Below are 25,675 nucleotides of genomic sequence, written 5' to 3'. Positions count from 1 at the left end.
TTGTTCTTTTTCTCCATAATTTTGGGTTTGGACCTTCAATGAACTTGTTGCAATCCTTCCCTCCACGACTCCAAACAACTTGGACCTTGAAGGGTTTTTGTTTCCTTGTCCGGTTTTGGTGTGCAGAGTTTGGTATCCAAGTACCTTCTCCATATGGTTTTAATTGGGCCATTGGGAGTGTCTGCAATTTAAACTTTCAAGTCATTATTGTGCCATCACATCTCCACAACCATTTGCTTCCCTTGCAGTATCATCTCGTCTATAAGTCCATTCAAGTGGGTCATTCAACCCCCAGTGGTAGCTCTATTTGTATTGCAGGTTTATTATTCTCGCAGCTCCAAGGTTACACACTCCTAGCTGTAGAGAAGGCACTTCAGGGTCCTCTTCAATGCATCATCTGAGATTGTTTGGCTAGGAATCAGTCACCAATTACTTCAAAGTTGTGCCCCTGGAGGTACTAAAAGAAATTCTTCAACTTGAGGCTAAGAAATTCAAAGATCGTGTTTACTTCTCAGACTCGGATATAGTAAGCAGTAGCCTTAAGTTGATACTAGACCCAAGGAAGTCTCACAGGGGAACAATCCACTTCCCTCATTCCATCACTCTACATCGTCAAATGGAAACTCTTCTCAACATGGTCATTAGAGACAAACAAGTAGACAATAATAAGCTCTTTGCAGGTCAAGAAGAACGCTATGTAGTTTATGACTCAGACATTGAGTTGAATGAGCACTAGGAAGAGCATGTGGTCATCAATGCTCCAACTCAAACCTCCCCTCAAGCCAACTCTACAACCACATCACCCGTGATAACCTTGAACTAAAAAGTCCACTAAGAGATCAGGTTACTGGCCTATCAGAGGAAAATTTGGTTTACTCTTGGAATTTGGGCAGCTTTTTGTTCTTGTGATATATATATATGGTGCATAGTTCCTTTTTCTTGTTATAATTTCCAATAGCAGATTTGTTTAAGTTTCTAGACTAGATAAGTACAAATAGTTACTCTTGGGATTTGGTCAGCTTTTTGTTCTTTTGATATATATATATGTGGTACATGGTTTCTTTTTCTTGTTATAGTTTCCAGTAGCAGATTTGTTTAAGTTTCTACCAAAACCAGTTTTACGATCTTCTATCCTTTTGTTTTTCATAGGTTTTGAAAAGCACTCAGGAAATGGTTGAGATGTAATTTTTAAAAAATCAAATGATCGATTTACAAACAAACAAAAAATATTCGTATTAACCTATATTATTAATATTCGTATTAACTAATATTATTTTTTGATATTATGGTCCAAAAGATTATACATTTCCGTTTGTTTAGGAATAATATCCCAAAGTGACCCAGAAAAAGTAATTAGAATCAACAAACACTTATATTTCAATATCTCATTAACTCGATCCTCGGATCCTGACTTGACCTTCAGATCGAAGCCCATGCCAAGCCTTACTAAACTATACACATCGATCAAAACCTGGCTCTCAGACACTGCACAATCTTTACAATTAGAGAATGATGACTTAGATCAACAGCAATGTTCCAGTGAGATCAATATTGCGGCACTGGATTCTTGGTTCTCATGATCAGATGGGTGTACTGGCTTTTGCATTAAGAGAGATGCAGGAATTTTATATGGCCCCATATAACTATTCTGTTTCGGATTTGAACTCTTAGAATTCGACCTAAACTGGTCCACTGATGATGCAGCTGGTCTGCCATGCCCATCTTGTTTACTGTCATAAGCCGCTGCCTTCCAAACGCTTCCATGGCTTCATTTTCCAATCTCCTCTCCAAAATAATAACGAATCACTGAAATCACACACGAATTGGTGGGATTCTCCACCATCAGCTCTCCCACCTTAATTGCCTTGACATCTGCGCCATATGGAAGGAACACTGATCGCGGAGAAATCATTTGATCGCTGAGAAATCATTTGAAGCATAATAAAAGGCCAACCTAAGATGTTTAAGTACTCTGAACAAGAAACAAAATTGAAGTCAGAAGCATTGTTAGTGTGAAGAAAAGGAAAGAATTGATAACTCATAACCTGAGTATGCAATATGTCATAATAAGCATGTTGATCCAGACGCAAGCAAATTTCTCGTTCTAAGAAATGGTGGGGGTTGAAGTACCATAGCTACTGAAACACTAGAAACAGTCGGCCAACAGAGTTGAGGATTTATGAACAGACAGCAACTTCTGTAGTATAAAACTGATTGGCCTACCCTCCCTTGAAGAAAGTTAGCAGATAGAGAAAATTGAGTCCTCATTTCTTCGTTTGGCATTCTCGTTTCCTCTGATTGACCTACCCTCCGTTGAAGGAAGTTCGCATATAGAGAAAACAGATTCCTCGTTTCTTCGTTTGACCACCGCGTTTCCTTTCGGTCTGTTACAGAAAATGTTAGCAAATACTTGTGAATCAGGCCACTGAAATAATCAACATAGTTAATATACTAATTCTTTCCCTCAACTCTGGGAAACAAATATAGTACCAAACATAAAGCCAACCATCAAACCCACAAGGCTCTTGAAAAAGTCTAGTACTGAAAAAGGGCAATCTTCTGTGAATTGAATTCCATAGAATATACTAGGAACCCTTTGTACATCTCCAAGTGATGTCAATATACATTAACACAGACGTCTATATTCTTATTATTGATTATAAGTACGCAAGATATAAATATATATATAAAGGTGAAAATAGCATCCCAGGTAAAAAATACTCTAAAAGAATCGACTGTGATAACTTCACCTCGTAGTATGATTCTTCTTGGAGAGTTCAAGAACGAAATCATTCAAAGTCTTCCTTATTTCCGTTTAAAAAGCTCGAAACTTTCCACAGAACCTGGCATTGACATGAATAGGCAACTGAAGTCTTCAAAATTAATCCCTCTAAGCATGCCAAAAACTAAGAAGTACCTCCGAGTAGGATTCCTCTCAAAGAGCTGAAGTACCAATTCATTCAAAGTTTTCCTTATTCTGTTCGAGGAGCTTTGAATGATTGAATCTTTCCATGGAGCCTAGCATTGACAAGAATGTGCACCTGAAGTCTTCAAAATGTATCCAAGCAAGCATCCCCAAAACTGAAAATGCACAACCTAGAGATAGTAGCAAATACATGACACTTGCCCGTTACCAATGTGCAATATATCTAGCTATTATAATCAGTCTGATAAAAATAGCTTTATACTGCAGAGAATTCCTTATTTCTGGTTGAGAAGCTTGAACCTTTCCATAGATCCTAGCAGTGACAAGAACGTGCACCTGAAGTCTTCAAAATGTATCCATCTAGGCATCCCCAAAACTGAAAATGCACAATCTAGAGATTGTAGGAAATACATAATGAAACTTGCCCATTACCAATGTGCAACATATCTTCAGCTATTATAATCAGTCTGATAAAAATAGCTTTATACTGCATAGAACGATGTTCCGTTGAGCCATTTATATAATTTCAAGTTAGCATGTGATTATTTTCAAGTTCTACATATAGTGGACCTTTCTGGCCCATGAATAACAACACTGCCAATGAATTTGGTTAGATGATAATCATGCAGATGGGGCATTGCAACCTTTTGAATTAAGTATATAGAAAGTTCTAAAAACACTGTTATTTCAATTCCAAGCATTCAAGGAATTTTGCTAAACAGATAGTCCTCATTTTCTGGATGTTCAGTGGATTGGCTAAGTGACAACTTCAGGAAAGTTGGGTAATTCCAAAAAGTACAGACAATGACCATATTCACTTCTAATGAAGTTCTAGGTCGCCATGAAGGAGTCAAACTTCTTGTACCATTGCCTGGGAGACTACCTCAAGCCATACAATAATTTCATGAGCTTGCAAACTAATCTTATGGTACGACCTTGTACAAAACCTTTTGGTTGTTCCATTGAGATTTCCATTGGGATCTCTATTAAGAAAAGTTGTTTTAACATCAACCTATTGTAATTCAAGGTCAAGTAATGCAGTTAGTGCTAACATGGTACGAATAGAAACAAGTTTTATGACTGGTGAAAAAATATCATGAAAGTCAATACCTTCTAACTGAGAGTGCCCTTTTGCTACCAGCCTCGCTTTATATCTTTCAACACTTCCATCAACATTTCTCTTCAATTTGAAGACCCATTTACATCCAACAACACTTCTCCTTTTAGGAAGTTCTAGAAGATCCCAAGTTTTGTTCTTGAATAAGGAATCAATTTCCTCATCCATAACCTTCTTCTATTTTCACTATCTGCATCATCCATTGCTCCCTGATAACAAGAAGCTTCCCCATCTTCAATAATCAATGCAACAGATGCAGTAGTATCTTCATACCTCTTGGGTGTTCTTCTTTCCCTTCCAAACCTCCTAAGAGTGACTAGTTGTTGAACTTCTACAGTTTCCTTTACATCTTCTTCGCATTTTCTTTCAAAGGTTTCTTCTTCCTTCCAACTTTATGAAAAAAGTTGAGTCCCCAACTAAATTTGTTGATTCAGTGATACCTATTCTTTTTCAACCTTTACAACATCCGATTTTAGAAGAGAAGATTCATCAAATGTTACATCTCTACAAATGACGACCTTGTACATAGAAGGATCCCACAAACCTGTATCCTTTCATAGCATCGTCACACCCAACAAAGACATAACATTTTTCTTTTGGGTCTAACTTAGAACATTGATTCTTTGGAATAAGAGCATAGGCATTAGAACCAAAAATTCTTAAATATGAATAATCACAGGACTAACCCGACCAAATTTCTTCTAGAATTTTACAATTAATAGCAACTGAAGGTGATTTGTTCACCAAATAACAAGCAATGGATATTGCTTCTACCCACAGCTCCTTCTGCATATTAGCAGTGTTGATCATGCTCCTAGCTCCTTCCATAAGAGTCTTATTCATACTTTCAGCGACACCATTTTGTTGAGTGTAGACAACAGTTTCGTGTCTAAAAATCCCTTCATCCTTGCAATATTGTTCAAATTCTAAATCAGTAAATTCACTACCATTGTCAGTTCTTAAATATTTAAATGCATTGTCTGTTTTCTTTTCCATCATAGCTTTAAACTGTTTAAAAGCATTAAATACATCAGTGTTTCTTTTTAACATATAGACCCAAATTTTCCTGGAGTAGTCATAAATTGTTACGAAATAAGATGCACCTCCATAAGATATTGTAGGAGTTGGTACCTAAAGATCAAAATGAATATAATCCAAAAATTCTTTACTATTATGACTACTAGCTTTAATTTTTTGTCTACATTGTTTTCCACATACACAATGTTTGCAAAACTCCAAACTAAACAATTTCAAATTAGGAAGTAGTTTGAAATTCATTAATACCTGAAGGCCCTTCTTGCTCATGTAGCTTAGTCGTTGATGCCATAGGCAAGTATCTTCCTCCTCAGATACAGCTATTGCCTCATTAACCTGAGTACCTCCTTTAAGTCTGTAAAGGTTTCCGGACTTTTCTACCTTCACAACAACTAGAGCACCCTTTGAAACTCTCAGCTCTCCACCTTAACCTATAAACTTGTAACCTTCTGAGTCTATGTAAAGTTTTGTAGATGTTCTATGCTAAGAGCAATTTCACTTTTCTCACAGCAATCATACAAGTAGATAAGCAAAATGCAGATAGAACATATAAGCAGATCTTACAGAAGACAAATCAGAAACAAGAAAAATGAATGTGTTCGTTTCGGCGGTCAACAGGATGCTTCAACCAGCAAAGTCTCCTTTGGTCAGCCAGCCCAGCATGTGTCACAACAACCCTCTTGGTAGCTCGTACTTTTAGGATGAGAGAGGAAGATGTGAGTTTAGTTGTTCAAATTCTCTCCAACTTTTCCTGTATATATATCCATCAATGAGGGTGTGTGACACATCTGTTGGGCATGTGAGCCTACATTACAAAACTGGCTGACCTTGCACATATAATTTATTAAGAATAATAAATTCAAAATATAAGTTCTGCTCATCGGATTAAGACTATTTTTATATGGATTTTACACCTCTCAGAAAGAGGGATCCAACAAAAATATTAGCCTCTTAATCTGAGCATCAGAACATGGAGTTTGGACCTAGTTGTCCAATTTTAACACTCCCTCTCAACTAGGGAGAACTCCATCTATTAGTGCAATTAACATCGTGAGTCATCCCGCCGAAACTTGCTTTGCTGGCTTCTTTATTTCAGAACAGAAGTGGGTCAGTCACAAAGACATCATTCCCCGACTGACATAATCAGTCCAGAGGTCCCAGACCTCACAAATCTTGATCCCAGATCAAGTGGTTGGACCATGCCATCCTAGATAGAGAGTACGGCAATCTCTGATGCGTCCATCAGTCTTTGCTAATAGTCTCTAGCTTTTCCACACCTCATTGGCCAAATGAGAGGTACTTCCCATGAGCCCTGAACTCAATGGGTAGGATGCATACGGGGTACAGATTAAATGAGTGGCGAACCAGCGCAATAATCACAAGGGTGGGGCAGAAGCATTATGAGTGCTTATAGCTCCGAGAAGCTATCCCCAAAGCCCCCCAGAGCTCCCAGAGCTCATCGTCCAACAGGACCCATATCATAGGGTCTTTCCACGACACCAAGACTCTCACGGAAGGTTAGGAACTTGACCTTCCCCAGGGGCTTAGTGAGAATATCCGCGACCTGCTCATCAGTTCCTATATGATCGAGCCTTACGGCGCCTCGCTGTACCATATCCCGGATAAAGTGGTACCTGATATCAATATGCTTGGATCGGTCGTGGAACACAGGATTCTCAGTCATACGAATCCCACTCTGATTATCACAGAGTATTACAGTGGTATCTAGCACATGTTGGAACAGCTCACTAAAGAGCTTCCTCAACCAAACTGCTTCACAACAGGCCATACTAGCAGCAATGTATTCGGCCTCCGCTGTGCTCAAAGCCACCGACTTCTGCTTCCTGCTCATCCATGAGATCGAAGTAGAACCAAGATTGAAACAGCATCCAGATGTGCTCTTACGATCCACCACACTGCCAGCCCAATCGGCATCAGTATATCCCCGGAGTATCACACTCCCGGCAGTGTATCTCAGCCCATGGTTTATCGTGCCCCGAAGATATCTCAAAAGAATCTTGGCACCAACCCAGTGAAAATGATGAGGCTCAACCATCTGTTGACTCAAAGTATTCACTGCAAAACATATGTCCGGACGAGTGTTCACTAAGAACATCAAAGCTCCTATGAGTTGACGATACTCAGTAGGATTGGCCAAGATAGGCCCTGCAGCGCTGCCACTCAACTTCTTAAAGTTGAGTTCCATTGGTGTCGACACGGACTTACAGTCCACCATCCCAAATTTTTCCAGAAGCTTCACAATATACTTTCCTTGAGAAAGGAGAATCTCTCCAGGTCTCTGCCAGACCTCCAGGCCTAGGAAATAGTGCATTAGTCCTAGGTCTTTCATCTCGAACTCAGCAGCAAGCTCCCTCTTACATTGATGAATGAGAGGGTCATCACCTGTCAGGAAGAGGTCGTCCACATATAGCACTAGAATGAGAGGCTTTCCTTCCTCAACCTTAAAGTAAAGGTTTGGATCAGCATTGCTTCGAGTGAAGCCCAGCTTCATCAAGTAACTATCCATCCTGTCATACCAAGCTCTGGGTGCTTGCTTTAACCCATAGAGGGCTTTCTTCATGGTTTTCTTCAGATCTAGGAAGATCTACTACTTTCTTCAGGGAAGCATCTTCGTCAAAAGTGACATCATGGCTTATCTCTACTTCCCTTTGACCAGGTACATAGACTCTATATGCCATTATAACCAGGGATATTATGCGAATGTCATACCACATCAAAGAGACGAATGTGAGACCATATACCAATGCGATTGTATGAAACCTCCGCAGCCTCAGCGAATATACATAAGAGACATTTGCATACTCTGTTTGTATATATAAGTCTTTGGCATCCTCTGCGTGTATATATATAACCTCAGACGATGTGTACAGGACTGTCTAGCGAATGTGTATAACCATAACTGCAATGTATGACATGACTGCCCAACGTATAATTGCACAACGTATACATAACTCCAGCTACACCTCAGGACTGTGGAATTTAGACTGCGGTTGACTGTGTCTTTTTATTACTCCATTAGATATGAAAGGCCCTCAACTCCGCGGGACTTCAAGAAATTTTGAACTGCACTGTAAGCCTCATTGGCGCCCACCGTGTATTTGTCCGCATTGACGCTACCCACCGCCTGCTGCGCGCCGGCGATGTCTGAGAAACAACACCCCATCGTTTCGCTGGAATCTTCGAGCAAGACGAATGAAATAAACTGGTTATGTAGATCTGAGACGGGCACCCATGGGCCATACTAAATATTGCCGTTTCAATCGGGGGCTCGTCGTGATGACGTGGAATCTGTTTCCGTGGCTTCCAAGCTGTTGGTCATCGAATGTGCTCCTGCCACGAGGGACATCACCTTTAGTTTGGTCCATCCGGCACGCTGTCATACGCCGGACAGAGTGCTCCCCCACTACCCATGCAAAGGGTGCCGGGACTCTGTGCGCCACTGTTGCTTATTATGTTGGGACATTTAACCGCGGTGTTAACCTTGACTTGACCTTTAATTTTTCACGCGTTTCCGTGATTCGGAGGACTTTTCTTCTTTGCTGTGCGTATTTCCATACCTGAATGCGTTTCCCGTATAGACTGTGGGTTCCAACATGTCAATATATCTATGCGGCTACCATGTGAACAGCGGCTAAGTTCTCCAATTGTGCGTGTATAGACTGCGTTCCAAGATATATGTTATGACTGCGTTCCAAGATATTTATATGAATGCCCAGCGTATATATTTTCAGCATTTACATTACTGCAGCGTATATAATATGACTGCGTTCCAAGATATTTATATATATGACAGCATAGCATATACATAATTTCCTGCATGATGTATCATGAAGTGCGTATATACTTCCTGCGTGACTGTATGATGTGCATAATTAAGGTGTCGTATATATCGTGAATGTTGTGCTTCCTCTATGACTGTATCATACGTAATGACCTCTTCATAATTGCAGCTTGATCACTGTGGCACCCAAGACTGCGTATGAGTCTTCATGACCAGCGTATAGGGTTTCATATTGCTGTGGCTACCCTTCATAGTACTGTAGATACTCAATGCGGATACTCGAGTTATGCTTGGACTGTGCCTTACGTTTAGACTGCGGCTAGAAACCTTTGTCATGTTCTACCATACCAGCGTATAGGGTTTCATATTGCTGAGATTTAGAGCTAGGGCATCATGGGCCAGCATCTTATTCTTGATGTCTCACTCCTTCTCCAAAAACCCAAGACGTGGAGAGGAGGAGATTACCTCAAGAATGTGTTTTCTTCGATGATGATTGCTATAGATAGAGTTTGTCTTCACCTCAGCTCTGATACCATGTAAAGTTTTGTAGATGTTCTATGCTAAGAGCAATTTCACTTTTCTCACAGCAATCATACAAGTAGATAAGCAAAATGCAGATAGAACATATAAGCAAATCTTACAGAAGACAAATCAGAAACAAGAAAAATGAATGTGTTCGTTTCGGCGGTCAACATGATGCTTCAACCAGCAAAGTCTCCTTTGGTCAGCCAGCCCAGCATGTGTCACAACAACCCTCCTGGTAGCTCGTACTTTTAGGATGAGAGAGGAAGATGTGAGTTTAGTTGTTCAAATTCTCTCCAACTTTTCCTGTATATATATCCATCAATGAGGGTGTGTGACACATCTGTTGGGCATGTGAGCCTACATTACAAAACTGGCTGACCTTGCACATATAATTTATTAAGAATAATAAATTCAAAATATAAGTTCTGCTCATCGGATTAAGACTACTTTTATATGGATTTTACACCTCTCAGAAAGAGGGATCCAACAAAAATATTAGCCTCTTAATCTGAGCATCAGAACATGGAGTTTGGACCTAGTTGTCCAATTTTAACAGTCTAATAATCCCAAAGAAATCAAATTCTTTTCCAACTCAAGTACATGTTTAACATCAATCAATGTTCTAATCGTACCATCACACAGCTTAATTCTGACATTTTCCACCCCAATAGTTTGACTAAATACATTATTACCTATAAACACAAACTGCCATTCATAACTTCATATGGAGTGAATCAGTTTCTATGCGGACTCATGTGATGAGAAGCACCAGAATCTAATAACCAAACTTCAAAATGTTGAACAACATTGCAATTAGACAAAGCTTCATCTATCATACCTAATTTAGCAGACAAAACTTCATCAATCATACTTGACTCAACTTGATTTGCTTCCTTCTTTGGGTTTTCACTATGCTTTTCTTTTCCAACAATCATTCTTGAGATGCTTTGTTTTGTTGCAGAACCATCATTTACCTTTACACTTTTTGCCTTTTAACTTTGATCTGGAAGAACTTTTTGATTTTTTTCCTCTCCCTGGACTGGCCTCTAGATACCATAGCTTTAGTGTGGAAGTTTCAATGCTAGACTTCCTCTATACCTCTTCATATAACAAAGCTCCCACAACAGAATCAAATACTAAATATTCAATTGAGCTCAAACTATTAGAAGTCACAAAGTGATCCCAAGGCTCAAGCAAGGAGCATAACAATGTAATGGCTTTATCTTCTTTTTCAAATTTGACCTCCATATCAGTCAACTGGCAAATAAGTGTATTAAACACATTTAGATGTTCTACAATTTTAGTGCCCTCCTTCATCCGAAGACTATGCAACTACCTCTTCAAATAAATTTTGTTGGTTAAAGGCTTGGTCATATACAAAGTTTTCAATTTATTCCACAAACCTATTGCTAAAGTTTCTTTAACAATGTTGAAGAGAACATTATCTGAGAGACACAACCTGATGGTACTGAGAGCCCGAGCATCTAAGTCCTCCCATTCCAAATTTGTCATGCTAGCCGGTCTTCTTTTTACCCCATCTAATGCTTTGTGCAAGCCTTGTTAGACCAACAAATCTCGTACCTTCAATCTCCACAATGCAAAATTGTATTTTCCGATGAACTTCTCCACCTCAAACTTGGCATTAGTCATTTTGGCCATTTTTCTTCCTACATGGGCTCTTTCAAATTTCTTTTTAACTTTAAAATAATGAGTGGGTTTTTTCAAGGTTCCTTCACCTAGGGTTTTCCTTCCTTTCAAAATTTTTGCTTTCAACTAGGGTTTTCCCTTTTTAAATTTTCTATCTCCCTATTTGAATTTTAATTTTCTAAAATTTCTGCCAAATGGATTTTCCACCAGGGTTCCTAATTTTTCACAAAAATTTGTCTCTTTTTCCAAACAAATTTCCAGAATACCCAAATAAATTTTGTATTTTTTTCTTCAAACAAAATCCTGCTTTCCCCTTTTTATTTCAAAAAACCATAACCAAAAATATTTCCACTAATTCTTTAGAAACCCTACTCCATTTCAACAGAAAAAATTCCAGAGTTTAACTTCCATGAATTATAAACGGTTCTAAAACAAGTTTTCATTTCTCCCACAATTTTTTTTAAACAAACCCAAAGAAAAATTTCAACTCATTCTTCACAGAAAAACAATTCTTTAGTGATTATTTTTAGAAATAAATATCTGCAAAAGATTACCCTGGCCCAGTGGCTGGATTTCTGCCTGAACCCGGCTAGTTTTGTTTCTTTCATTTGGTTTTCTACTGGTCACAAGACCATGCTTCCTCAGTTGGCCCGGACACAACTTCTGCCCACAAACAGAACTTTATTGCTGAAGCTGGCGGTGTTGGAGGCCACCCTCTTGGACTTGCTATGATCTCATTGTTGGCACTGTTATTGCCCAACAGGCACAAGAGGCTATGCAACCACGATCTAAGTGGTTTGTTTACGGTTGGTAGGAACAAATCTTTGTCTCGCTTATCTCTTTTTCGCTGCTCATCAGCTTCTTGACAGGGTTTTAACACTAATTCTCACGCACTTCTGACAGGCATTAACATTTTTGAGCCCGCCTGATTCCCTTGACGGCAGAAATAATTTACCAAAAAAAGATATGTTTACTTCTGCAGATCTTCCTCTCACAACCACATGGCTCAGATACCACTTGTTGGTATTTAAGCCCGTAAATAATTATTTAACAAAGGAAAATTATGCAGAAACAAGAAACTAAATTCATACACAAATAGACACAGATTTTACATGGAAAAACCCTGATAGTGTGTCAAAGAAACCTCCACGGGCAAGGGATTGGAATTCTTATTATTCATGGTCAAAAGATGACTCTCCAACAATACATCAAGCCATCAAGCCTCTCGGGCAACATAATTTTAATATGAAGACTTCGTTATATAACTTCCTATCGTTATGCAACTGTCTGAACGGTAAAGCCATCTTTACTGAGATAATTACATTTTTAACAATTTTTTTAATTTGTTGTCATTCTTAACAACTCATAGAACCTGCAATCATTTTTAACCAGGAAAGAGTTCTAAGATTCTAAATCTGATAGAATTTGTAATAAGCTTTACATAACACTACATTATTCGAGCAGTGACTTGTGAGGAATAGCCAAATGCCAAAAAATCATCTAACTAGCAGCAACCATATCAGTCTATAGACTGAATACAACATGAGCAAAGAGTTTTGTGTAAGGGTAATTCAGGTAAGCTTGATTCAGTCAGAATCAATTTACGTATGGTCGTTTTCAAGCTCCTAACTTTGTTGCATTAACTCTGAAAAGATTTCCATGACCACCAACACACCAGCACAGTGTTTGAGTATAATTTCAAGTTCAATCTATAGTTAAACATCACTGGCACAATGTTGTATCACATTTGATTCCCTTTAATCAAAGGAAAACAACGTTTGGAGTCTGGACCAATATTTAAATTTCATAGAGACTACCTCAAACTGCAGATCGGATTCCTCTCTGTTTCCATCTTAAGAAAGAGTTTGATTCTCGAAAGACCCAAAATCTTATCCAGGTAAGTGTCAGCATACCTCAACAATCACTAGAGCAAACAAGCTTTGAGATAATTGCATATCAATTAGATTGATTCTGCTCCACAAGCCTGTGTCTAGTGCCAATCCCGCTACCTTATATCAATTGGAGATCAAAGTTCAAGTGGTAAGTCAATGGTAAATCAACACAACGCCATTTGTTTCGTACAGATGGATTCAGGGAAATCTTACGCACACAAGTGCCAGGCTGCCAGCATACGCTGACAATCATTACAGCAAACAAATTTTGCCAGAATTACACATCAGCTAAATTGATTCTGCTCATCAGCTTGTGTCTGCTGCCAGTCCGGCTACCCTAGATCAATTGGACATCAATGTTCACGTAGTTACTTAGTGGTAAATCAACAACGGTTAGGAGCCATTTGTTGCATAGAGATGGATTCATGGATGGTAACGGAACATAAATTGACCACTCTTGAATAAAATTATGTATTTTGAAACTGCCAGTCATAATTAAATGCATGGTGCGCACAAAATCTAAACCAAACCCACTAACTCACGAACTTAATTAATATATTCCTTCATTAATCCATACAGAATTGGATTTTCAAATATCAAGCCAAACTGAATTCTCATCAGCTCCAGAAATACCAGCCTTTACCATCTTTGTTTTCTCATATATCACTTACCAGCTATGTGACATGTGTGATAATCCTTGAAGATTGTGTGGACTCTAACCACCAGTCTTCCGTCTCAATTATGAAACGCAAAACTATGCAAATTGCTGAATTGCAGAGCATCCTCACATAAGTGATGCATGCTGGACATGGCCACAAGGCTCCGTCTATAGTTCTGCCTCTAATCATGCCCTCAATCTCCTAATAATTACACAGGTGTGCTGCACAATTCTAGTTCTATTCCAATTCTTACCCATACACCCATTTCATACTCTGCAATCACTTCAAAGTTCAACTTCAATTTCTGCCAGAAGTATTGCCTGCTGTAACAGCAAAATGATACAAGTTACTTGCCATCAAAAGCACACCCACAAATATTTATGGGTTGTCAACATTAATCATGACACAAATACTTGAACTGGTGGATAACGGAATACCCACTGGGAATTCATACAAAGAACATGTAAACAAGCTCCTATGATCCATTGATGCAAATAACTGCAGTCAACTTCTTGCAGGAGATATGTCCAGGGTAGTACTATAAATAAACAAAGCCCTGACATTCATGCATTTATTTACGAAATTTTTCTAATGGTTTGATTAGCATAAACTATGTCCTGACATTCAAGCATTTATTAATGAAAATTGTCAAATAGTTTGATCGGTATATGTGAATGTCATGGTAAATATGTTATGAACATTCTATGTCTATTCCATGTATCATCCATCTTTCCGGCCTTTAGAATGTGAAATCATTTAATGAAATTGTTTGCCCAATCTAAACCAAAATTAATAAAATGGAATTCCAAATATTCCCAAGAAAACTACCAAAAAAACTGAGTTAGGTTAGCTAACAAGCACCATAAAGCAAATTAACAACAGCAAGAATGACAAGAAATTAGCTTCCTTCTCGTACCAGCTTATGTTCAAAGCATTTTTACTGAATATTTGTAAACCCTACAAGACGAGCTTCAATCCTTCCAATGGCTAAGATGTGTAGTTTCCATTGGATATGCTAAAAAGGGGTTTCCCTCTCTGGAACATTTCTCCAATAAAAGAAATAATTGAATTTGTACAGTAATGCCTGCTTACCAAGTGCAAGCTGCGTAGCTGCTTGTGGTTGTTCATGTAAATCTTTCCTTGTGCCCACAGTTTAAGTACCCACATGTATACATGCCACTGTCATGCATCTGTAAGCCCTTTATGTAGATGCCAACTTTTTGTTTCGTTTGAATGCAGCTACACAATGTCAAAAATACTATACATCAGTTCTGCAAGCAAAGCGGTTCTCTTCACTAGAACAATTCTCCAAAAAAGAAATAATTGATTTTTAATAGTAATGGCTGCTTTCCAAGTGCAAGCTGCAAGGTTGTTTGTGGTTCATGTAAATCTTTCATTATGCCAACAGTTTAAGCAAGTGGCACATGTATACATGCCATGCCATGCATTTGTAAGCCCTTTATGTAGCTATCATCTTTTGTTTCGTTTGTAATATGTATGCTGTAATGTAAAGTCAAAAAAGACTAGACATAACTTCTGCAAGAAACTAGAAACTAAATCGCCATACATGATGTATCTATTGAAAGAATGAACACATCCAGTACATAAAACTACAGAAGACATCTGAAATTCAAGGCCAGGTCCTGTGTTGATTTAACCATGCAATCTACCATTCAAATACGTTTAGATGAGAATAATCTAACATTAAAAGAAAGTTCTACCACTTCATTAATCTCAATCTTGACTTAAAAAGTGCATTCAACTCGATATTCGTCTCAAAAGACTAATTTTGCTACCTCTCTCACTGATCTAAATCAATATATCATAATTTACCATAAGGCTGTATGCAAAGTGGATCAACATATATTAATTAGTAATTACAAATATACCCCCTCAATGCAGCAAAGTAGAAAGAAACCTTTTAGTGTTACACCAACAAAAATTAGAAAAGACTGATACACAAATAAAGGGGAGTGTTGAGTTGCTATTAGTACACAACACGTGCATTGAGCCAAGAAAAACTGATCATCTATGGGACAATCCAGCCTGGTATAACTTTAGATAAGGACCTTGAAGTAAAATCCCTTACCCATCAAAAAGGGCAGCGTAGCAGGAAGAAAAATCAGTCATTCCCACCATAAAATTGTCACAAAGTTATGAGAACTAGTAATTTCAAGCTCCTGTCAGCCAATATTTGGTACCAAGAACCTTATGGCAATAAATTTATATGGGGAGATCAGAGGCACACACAAACCCAATATCTACTTAGAAAAATGGCAAAATCAATTTAAAGAGCTACCAACAAAAAATAGTAGATGCAAGAATACACAAATATATGGGAACACATTGTTGAACTGCCATTAATCCACCACACCCAAGAAAGACCATCATCCATGGCACAAAAAGGGTTAACAAAACATACAATTATGAATTTTGAAGAGAGTCTTCTTACCCAAAAAAAGACCAATGTAGTGTGACGAAAAAACAATCACAACTTATGTCACAAGGTTCAGCAAACTTCAACCTTGAGGTTCAAAATTCGGTGGACTTCAAGAGAAATTTGAGGTTCAGCAAACCTCATCATGCATCATGGCCTTTGACCAAGTCATAGCTCAAGCTCATGACCTCATGTTGCATGTCACACTCATAATCTATCTTTGTAATTTCCAAGTTTATGATAGCATTTTTTATTTTTATTGACGTCGATTTCTTACAATTTTATGCTATATTTCATTTTAAAGGTGATATATTTATACATATAGAAAATGCATATAGACGAACCTAATGGCGAACCACATTCAATCCTCATCAAAAGAAATTGAACTTGAACCGAACCAAATCATTGCCGAACTTAAACTCGTACCAAACCATGCGACTTAGGTCACAACCACCATAATATTGATACAAACTTATGAAACCAGAATATAATATCATGAATCTTATGGCAATAAAGTTATATAGGGAGGCCATAAAGCCATGTACCATCACAATATCTACAAAAAAAATTTAGAGAAACAATAGATTTTTAGTAGGGCAGCCTAATATTCAAGCCTATGGCCCTCGTATTTATATGCAATTCATGGTAATGTGAAATTCTTAAAGTAAAAATGGCATTCACCATCACAATATCTACAAATTTTTTTCAGAGAAACAATAGTTTTTTTAGTAGGGCAGCCTAATATTCAAGCCTATGGCCCTAGTATTTATATGCAATTCATGGTAATGTGAAATTCTTAAAGTAAAAGTGAGATTCTCCTTTCCGACCTCATTGGATTTCATACGGAGAAAGTAGAATTTTAGATCTCACTCAAAATCCAGCAGACTTATCAGTTTTTCAAGATTTCAGGAATGGGGAGATTGCAATGTTTCCATTGGATTTTGTCATGTACTAGGGTATGGAATTCGTATTTAATCAAGAGCATCAAGCCCTCTATGTACCTTGATGTTGGTTGTCGAACTCCTCTGTCATAACCCTACTAAAAATGTACCCATCACTCAAACAAAAACTTGACTTGACTTGCTACGGTTTTTCTATCTTATGTTAATTGCTTAGAGGGTGATATTAATGACAGAGATCCCAAGAAAGGCATTGATTTTGATGACATGTAGGTATTTGTTGTAGCATGATATTTTTGGATGCTAGAGGCCATCTAGAGCCTGTTTGTTGAATTATTTTCAGTTTAGAGATGGATTGCACTCGATACTATTTTGGTTATGTGCACCCTTACATGGTATAAAAAATGAGAACTTGTAACTTTTGGACATATAGTTGATGAACATTATAACTTCTAGAGGATTGATGTTATATGGTTTAATCCAAGTCTTTATGTTTTTTATATCTAATTCATCATTCTACATGCTTTTATTGACATATTTGCATCAACATATATAAAAATATATATTATATAAAAATTCACTCTTGACCGAGGAGATTTTGAAAACGTCGCTCCCGCTTCTGCTCTCTCTCCCAAGCAGCCTTGCCATAAAGCCATGTACCATCACAAGCTCTACAAACTCGTAAAAGAACGAGAAAATCAACGCTTATGCCATGGACATAAAAAGCAGAAAGATGCAACAGATGACCAGTATAAATAGACGGATGGAATAGATAGCTTGTACAAACAGAGGGATGAAATACTTCGCGAGTACTATGAGGCAGATTTTTCTTAATGTGGCTTATCTTTGCATGTACAGCAGGTGCAACTGGATTTGGCAACAAATATTAAATCCTATATACTTTCTCATAAAGTGATGGTATTTTGCTACAAAATCTAAACCTACAAAACAAATATGAATTAGTATATTTCATGGAGAGATACAACAACACAGAATAAGAAAGAAGCTGTTAGTCAAGAAATCAACAACTCACATTTAGGATATTTGGTGGCCCGACCTACACCATACAAGCAACCACTAAAACTAAGAGAAGTGAATAGGAAACTTCCATGGCCTGAAAATGCCACAAGAACAGAAAAATATATAAAGAAACTGCATATTGTGTCAATTAATAGTGCAGAAGATTAGGTCCACTAAGTATAGAAGACAAATTATGTATGGAAAACGTAACACATAAATAATAATTGTCAAAATAAAAAATAAAAAATTTAGAGTAATATACATGAAATAAGAGACCTTTGCATGAAATGGATAGGCAAACCAAGGACACTTAGCTATATGCTGAACATATTTAATATCAAAAAATAAGTCTCATTGAAATTTATATAGATAATGCATAAATGTGTTTCAAAATACACATAATGTGACTAGTCATCATATACACAAATAGCTTGTGAGCTATAGGGTATAATGTCTGAATGTGTACAAAAATGCACATAGAGCCCATGGGGTATAACATATGGACTCCTAACACAGAATCTACTGCACTGGCATGTCTGGGCTAATTAGTGAGATGATCTTGCTGGTCTCACCAGTGCTGCTGCTCGTGCATTTTTGTACACATTCAGACATTATACCCTATGGCTCAGAAGGCATTTGTGTACATGATGACTAGTCATATTATGTGTATTTTGAGACACGTATACATGATATATATAGATTTCAATGACAATTATTTTTTGATCTTAAATATGTTCAGCTGGTAGCTAAGAGTCGTAATAGTCCTCGACTTGCCTATCCTTTTCCTGCAAATGTCTCTTCTTTGATGTATATTACTCGCAATTTTTATATTTTATTCTGACAATTATTATTTCTCTCGTCCTTTTTCCATATATATTTTGTCTTCTAGACTTAGCGGGACGAATATTCTGCACTTCTGCACTATTAATAGACACAATATGCAGTTTATTTATATATTGTTCTTGTATTTATCTAAAGCATTAATTGACTTCAAATATAAGCGGCTAAATTCACTACTCTTGTGAGAACATCTACATGAATAATCTTTGCATACTTGTGAATTAAGCCGCACTGTAAGTGGAGCATTAGTGTAGTTGTTGTTTCATACCCAATTTATAGTACGTGCAAAAGCTACATACATGTATCCTCAGCCACATGCTCCACAACTCTCAACGGTCCTGCATCATATAATCATTTTCTTGCAGTGCCGTGAGACTCGTTTAAGACCTAGAAATGGATTCGTTCATTAGTGCAGCGTTAATGACTTCAAACATACACCCTCACCGATGCAGCTGTACAACTCATTAGCTTTGTTGAAATGATAACAACGTTATAAAGGTGATTCAGCATATATATCAATGGTAACATCATCAACTGTGTGCCATCATGTGAAATTCAATGGAGGCATTATTAAATTCGTACGTAATATAAATCTACAAAACATGCATGGAGGCAAGCATAAAACAATACAAGGTAATACACAGCCAGCATGTGGATTGATGGGTTGCAGGACAAGCATGTGTAGTATAGAAGGATGTGAAAAAACAATACTTAGAATTATACCTATAGATTAGGCCAATAAAAATATTTATACTCACAGATAATTTGCCCAGTTTATGCTCCCGTGCTATGTCTGCATCTCTATGAGGCGACTTCCCCTTGTCTGTGGTCTGCCGAACAGACTCTGCAGACCCTGAGATATATGAATGCCAATTTTTATCAAAAATTGCAACCGCTGTGTAGGTTTAAGTAACTTATCAACTTTGCTGAAAAGAGAGCATTATAAAGATAATTAATTATTAATTATCAATCATCATATTGATGGTGGCCTAATTAAATTCATGCATAATACAAATTTAGGAAAAATGCCTGGAAGCGAGAATGAAGGGTAATAAACCAACCATACATAAATGGCTGAAATAGGATAAGTGCGCATAGAACAGCCAGATGTGAAAATGTAAAAACTTAAACTTATATTTAAATATACTTCGCAGTAGAAAAAACTAAATCTCTGACAAGGAGAATGTAGTGACAGCCGTTCAGAGTTGCAGTTTGCCGCTAGATAGATGTACAAAACCTAAATACATAAATAAAAGTAACAACTCAATTTAAGCGAAATTTTTAGAGGGTATTATGTGCTCATTCTTGTATGATTTGACACCATTTGCTTCCAACTAGCCCATCACTCATTTTGCGTGAAAGACTTTTGATTTGGAATATAAAATATATATATATATATATATAAACTTACTTCAACCAAGGCTTGTGTTTGCAACTTGTAGGCCTTGCCCAACATTGCATTGCAGACTGATTTTTCTGTTTTCCAGACACTATGAATGCTTCAGATTGCTCAGGTGAATTGCACGCAATTCAAGGGGCTGCCGATGGCCATGGTAACTCATCACCTTGAACATCAATAGTGTGTGGCATCTTAATAGGGTTGTATTATGAACCCATATGATTGATCAGGTGAATAGGACGGAATGCTGAGGCTTCAATGGCTGTAATAGTGTCTTGTATCTCAAACTGATGCGAATCTGAGGTCATGTGTTCTTCCCCTCTTTGTTGTTCAAAGAAAAAGAAACCTAATCACCTTGCCATCCTTCACAACTAATCCCTGGGGAAAGGGTAGCTGTTCGCTTGAACCTAGAAATCGTCAACAACAGCAATCATATGTGAAGCACCAAGCAGCAAAGTGTAAAAGTCGCTATTTTGCAACTTAGGGAGCTGGAATGTCGATAAAACTCGAACCAGGTCAACATCAGAACTGCTGGAGTGCACTGCCTAGTCTATGCCGGTTAAAAAAACAGGGAAATTGTGGTCGGCCGTGTAGATTTTTAACCCAATGCCTCCATGGTAAAAAAGGCATAATATTACATAGAGCGACAGCATCCAAAACTGTGCTGCTTGGCGCTCCATATATGATTGCTTGAACCCAGAAATCATCAACAGCAGCAATCATATCTGAAGCGCCAAGCAGCAGAGTGTAGGAGTCGTTATTTTGCAACCTCGGAATTTGGAATGTCGATAAAACTCGAACCAGGTCAACATCAGAACTATTAGCCTGCACTGCCTGGTCTATGTCCACAAAAAAAAGAGGAGGAAAATTGTAGCAGGCCTTGTGGGTTTTTAACCCAGTGCCTCCATTGTAAGAGAAGGCATAATATTACATAGAGCGGTAGCATTCAAAACGTGTGGGTTTTTAACCCAGTGCCTCCATTGTAAGAAAATGCATAATATTACATAGAGCGGCAGCGTTCAAAAGGTGTGGGTTTCTAACCCAGTGTCTCCATTGTAAAAAAGGCATAATATTACATGATAGATCGACAGCATCCAAAACTGTGCTGCTTGGCGCTCCATATATGATTGCTTGAACCTAGAAATAGTCAACAGCAGCAATCATATCTGGAGCGCCAAGCAGCACAGTTTTGGAATCGTTATTTTGCAACCTCGGGATTTGGAATGTCGATAAAACTAGAACCATGCCAACATCAGAACTGTTAGCCTGCACTGCCTGGTCGATGTCCACGAAAAAAAGAGGAGGAAAATTATAGCCGGCCTTGTGGGTTTTTAACCCAGTGCCTCCATTGTAAGAAAAGACATAATATTACATAGAGCGGCAGCAGTCAAAACGTGTGGGTTTTTAACCCAGTGCCTCCATTGTAAGAAAAGGCATTATATTACATAGACCGGCAGCATCCAAAACATCTTGCAATGCATTGACCGCTACCACCGCCTCCACCCAACGCGTCCACCGTCATCACCATTGCCTTTGCCCTTTCCAGCAAATTTTGGCACACAAAACTACTGTTTAAACTTGATTCCACCACAAGAAACAAAAGCATCAAATTATCCTCACACTGAAAACCAAACAATATATAAAACCCCCTGATCCATTCTTAAACAAAACCCTAGTTGTGCCTGCGCCTACCCTCCATCCCATTTCCTTAACTCTAAATCCCAATGTCATACTTGCCATTGCCCGGCAAGGTTCAGCATTGCGTCCAATTTTCTTTAACAAATGCAGGGCTCACAATACTGCCCAGGGCTCAGCATTGTGTCCAATATATACTTTAACAAATGCAGGGCTCACAATGCTACACAAGGCTCAGCGTTGTGTCCAATATACTTTAACAAATGCAGGAGCTCACAATACTACCCTGTTGAGATGTCAACAAGGATTCACAATATAACCCTACCTTAATACAACCCTACAGAATACCTCAATACAACCCTATGGATGATTTGTCTATATATATAGATGATTTGTCGGGGAGACCGCAGTTCAAATCTCATTGACTACATTGACCTGCGGTGGTGGCGGCTAGAGGAGCGGACCCCCTCCCCAGCGGGTCTGCTCTTGCTAAAATTATCAATCATCGACTTGCAGGTGGTTGGTTATGCTCTTGGTGTTATAGTCGCAGCTATGAGGTTTGATTCTGGGTCTCCCGTGGATTAAACTTGATAGTTACCGATTCACCATGTGTTAAAAAAAAATCTGATAGGAATGAAAGTTGGCTTCTTATTTATGAATTTCTAATAAGTTATTCCAGGTGGTGTGGTTTTCTTGAATAATAATAAGAATGATGAGTCAATGTGCATTAATTACCTGATTTCACATTTATCATAAATTTTCCTACATGTGAAAAATAAGTATTTAATCTATATTTATTTTATTTTATGTATTGTGTATTAATTTTATTTCTTTTTGACCAAATCAAAATATTTATATAATGAGAGAAATGCCAATAAATATTCACAATAAAACCATAGCTAGTACTTCAACACAATTTTAAAATGACTTGTCTAATTTATTAGTTTGCTTTTGACCAAAGATTTATGTCACTTATCTATAATTTAATATCAGGAATTTAATTTTTGTTATTTACTATTATTATTTAAATTTATTTATTTGTAAAATGATTGGTTGAGGTTTTATTATGAGCTATTTAGTAAATTATATTTCTATTAATTATTTTTTATTTATTTTTTCCTTTTTATTTAACATTCTCATTTTGTTTTTTCTTTTTCTATTATTTCCATTTTCTTGACTTTTATTTTTTTTCTAATTTTTCAATTTAAGATGACTTACTACTATATTAAAAACATATTTAATGATTTTAATTATAAAAAATTATATATATAAAAACATATTTAATGATTTTAATTATAAAAAATTATATATATAAAAACAATATTAGTTAATCATATTTCTTAATTTTTTGGATGGCTTTCAACAATACAATATTTTATTAGTGGTTTTATTTTTGTGGTGAAATCTTTATCTTTATTGATTTTTATTTTAATTGGGTTTTATTTAAGCTAACCAGTATGTACTAGCTACTATGTAACCCTTATTTTATTTGTATTTGACCAAATCAAAATATTTATATAATAAAACAAGTCCTTAATCTTTCGCATAGTGGATAAAAGAGCACTTATCAACGTAAATAAAATATTAATAATAAATATAAATTTTAAAATATTAAAAAAAAAATATTTGCGAATCAAAATATTTATATGGGAGAATCTTTAATATTTATATGGTAAATAAAATATTAACAACAAATATAACTTTAAAATATTAAAAATTAATAATTAACTAATACAATTTTAAAATATTAAAAATATATTAAATAAATTTTAAAATATTAAAAATGGATTAAGTAATTAATATAAATTTTAAAATATTATATAATTATTAGTAGAGCTAAATTTAATATAAATTTTAAAATGTTAAGATTATTAATCAATTAATATGAGTTTTAAAATTTTATATAATTATTAATTTATATTAATTTTATTTTATGGTGTAAAGGTTATTGGTTCAAAACTTTCTGGGCAAAAATTTAGCTAAGTGTTAGTGTTGGTCAAGTGCAATCCTGGGTGATTTTGATGGCTTAGATGCCCCTTGGTCCCGGTTACTCAAACCACAAGTTAGGCATACCACTCATCAAAGGGCTCACATTACCTAGCCAACAACAAAAAATCATTTTAAAATTAAATTTAAAATTATCAAATAAAAAATATATATATATAAAATATTATATTATTTAACTCAATGTAATATATTAATATATTTAGTTATTTGTTTTTCAAAATTTTAATAAAATATTCCCGGGTGAGAGTAGGTGTAATGGTCTCGGTGGGAACCGAGCCACAAACAAAGTATTAATGACAATAAAGGTAAGGAGGTCGAGTGACGGCCCTCATTCATCACCCTGCATGCAAAAGGTGGTGAGGTGTGAGGTTAAGAGATGTGATAGCTATGGGTTTCGATTCCCAAACTTGGAATTGAAGTCTAGCTTCAGTTTTCATGTGTGGTCGTTGGCTTCAGACAAGAGGTCCTCCAGGTTTCAGGTGTGGCTACGGACAAGTGGCTTTTACACTTCCTCGCCTCTCAGTTAGTAATCTTCTGGTGCGGGTATGGTCTCCTAGTCACTTCTAATTTCCTCCCTTCTAGCATGGTTCTCTGTCATTGCATGAATATCATAATGGTTGTTTCTAAATTGATAAATGTGGCATGTATTGAGGGTCCATGGGTTGTTTTAGAGGCACAACTTGGTAGATGCGTTATCTGTCATGCTCCCCTTGCTAATTTTTTTGTATTCTCTAGAATTATACTTTCTTTGATGGCTATGTACTTAGTTACTATTGTGGGAGTCTTGTTAAGTATTCCGGGTTCATGGATTTTTGAGCCATTCACTTCTCTAAAGCTAGACCAGCAGCTCTGGGTGATCTGGGTTTATTATGTAAAGCATTGTTTTGCCCGTCAAAGAGATATGCGGCCTAAGAGTTTCCGGGCTTGGAGGACCCTCAAGTTTGGCCCTGTGGATTATGCTTGGCTCACTATTGTGGAGGATCATGGGTTTTCTCTCTCAGTTGCTCACAGTTTCTATGTATTATGTATACACATATTTTTAGGGTTTAATTATATTTGTCCTCGCAAAGCTCTTGCGCCTTACGACCTCTCTGTGGTTTGTGTGCCAACCTGGTCAGGTGATAGGATGGGAGGTTTTTAGTGCTCTTGGTTTCAAAATTGTGTTTTGTTGGGTAGCCTGCGAGCCATTCTTATGGCTCGTCCCTCCTCTAAGAAAAGGAATAATGGTTGGGGAGCCTAGGCCCTGAGCCACAATAATGGACGAGGGCGCGGAGGCGGCGATCCTCAGCCTCAGTCAACTAGGGGAAGAGATCATCGTGGCTCAATGGGAAGTCCCGAGAAGTCACTCAAGTATATTTTAGTACCACGTCTCCCCTTGTTCATCCACTGATTTCACGCTGGGAAACAGAGCTTCAGCATCAGGCAAAAGTTCAAAAGTGAAAAAGTAATCTTTTCCCGATTGGAAAAGTCATTAACTGAAAAATATCCTTCCAACAAATTCAACCATTTATCTATGGCGTCTGCAACTATTTGGCCCTCAAATATGGGAATATCGAAGTTAACTTGTACCTTAAAGGAGTGGCACCTCCAGAATGGCTGCGGGATGAAGATGCGTCGCTTGTGGGTAGTTGTCGAAGGATCTAGGCAAAGTTATCAATCATCGCATTCCTCTATCGCTCGAGGGCTTCCTCGAGCAATATTTTGAAAGGATCTCCTGCCCCCTCGTCTTTTTTTCTTTCGCTATGGGAGGTTGTTGAGGTTGCGAGGCTGGTCTTGCAAAGGTTCAACCAGATCGAGCCCTAACTCCTTATACCCTGACCTCATTGGGGACATGC

General features: G+C 37.3%; 1 long non-coding RNA gene across 4 annotated transcripts; it reads right to left on the bottom strand.

Moving 5' to 3' along the window:
- Positions 1-1,685: 1,685 nt before the first annotated feature.
- Positions 1,686-22,181, bottom strand: LOC149209868 (uncharacterized). 4 transcript variants are annotated; one of them, XR_016252908.1, is made up of 6 exons: positions 20,211-22,181; positions 19,558-19,725; positions 19,068-19,186; positions 14,696-14,842; positions 2,131-2,384; positions 1,686-1,972 (listed from the first exon to the last, which is right to left on the bottom strand). It is a non-coding gene; the product is annotated as an uncharacterized LOC149209868 (long non-coding RNA). The 4 variants fall into 4 exon arrangements; XR_016252909.1 differs by having other exon boundaries at positions 19,558-19,652; XR_016252906.1 differs by lacking the exon at positions 19,068-19,186.
- Between the last annotated feature and the right edge of the window lie 3,494 nt (positions 22,182-25,675).

This window comes from Pinus tabuliformis, chromosome 1_2 (genome assembly GCF_031772625.1).
Source record: "Pinus tabuliformis cultivar Carrire ecotype Pingquan chromosome 1_2, CPIR1, whole genome shotgun sequence".
Lineage (NCBI taxonomy): Eukaryota > Viridiplantae > Streptophyta > Pinopsida > Pinales > Pinaceae > Pinus > Pinus tabuliformis.
The sequence above is the reverse complement of the archived record's forward strand: the minus strand, read 5'-3'. Positions and strand labels throughout refer to the sequence as shown.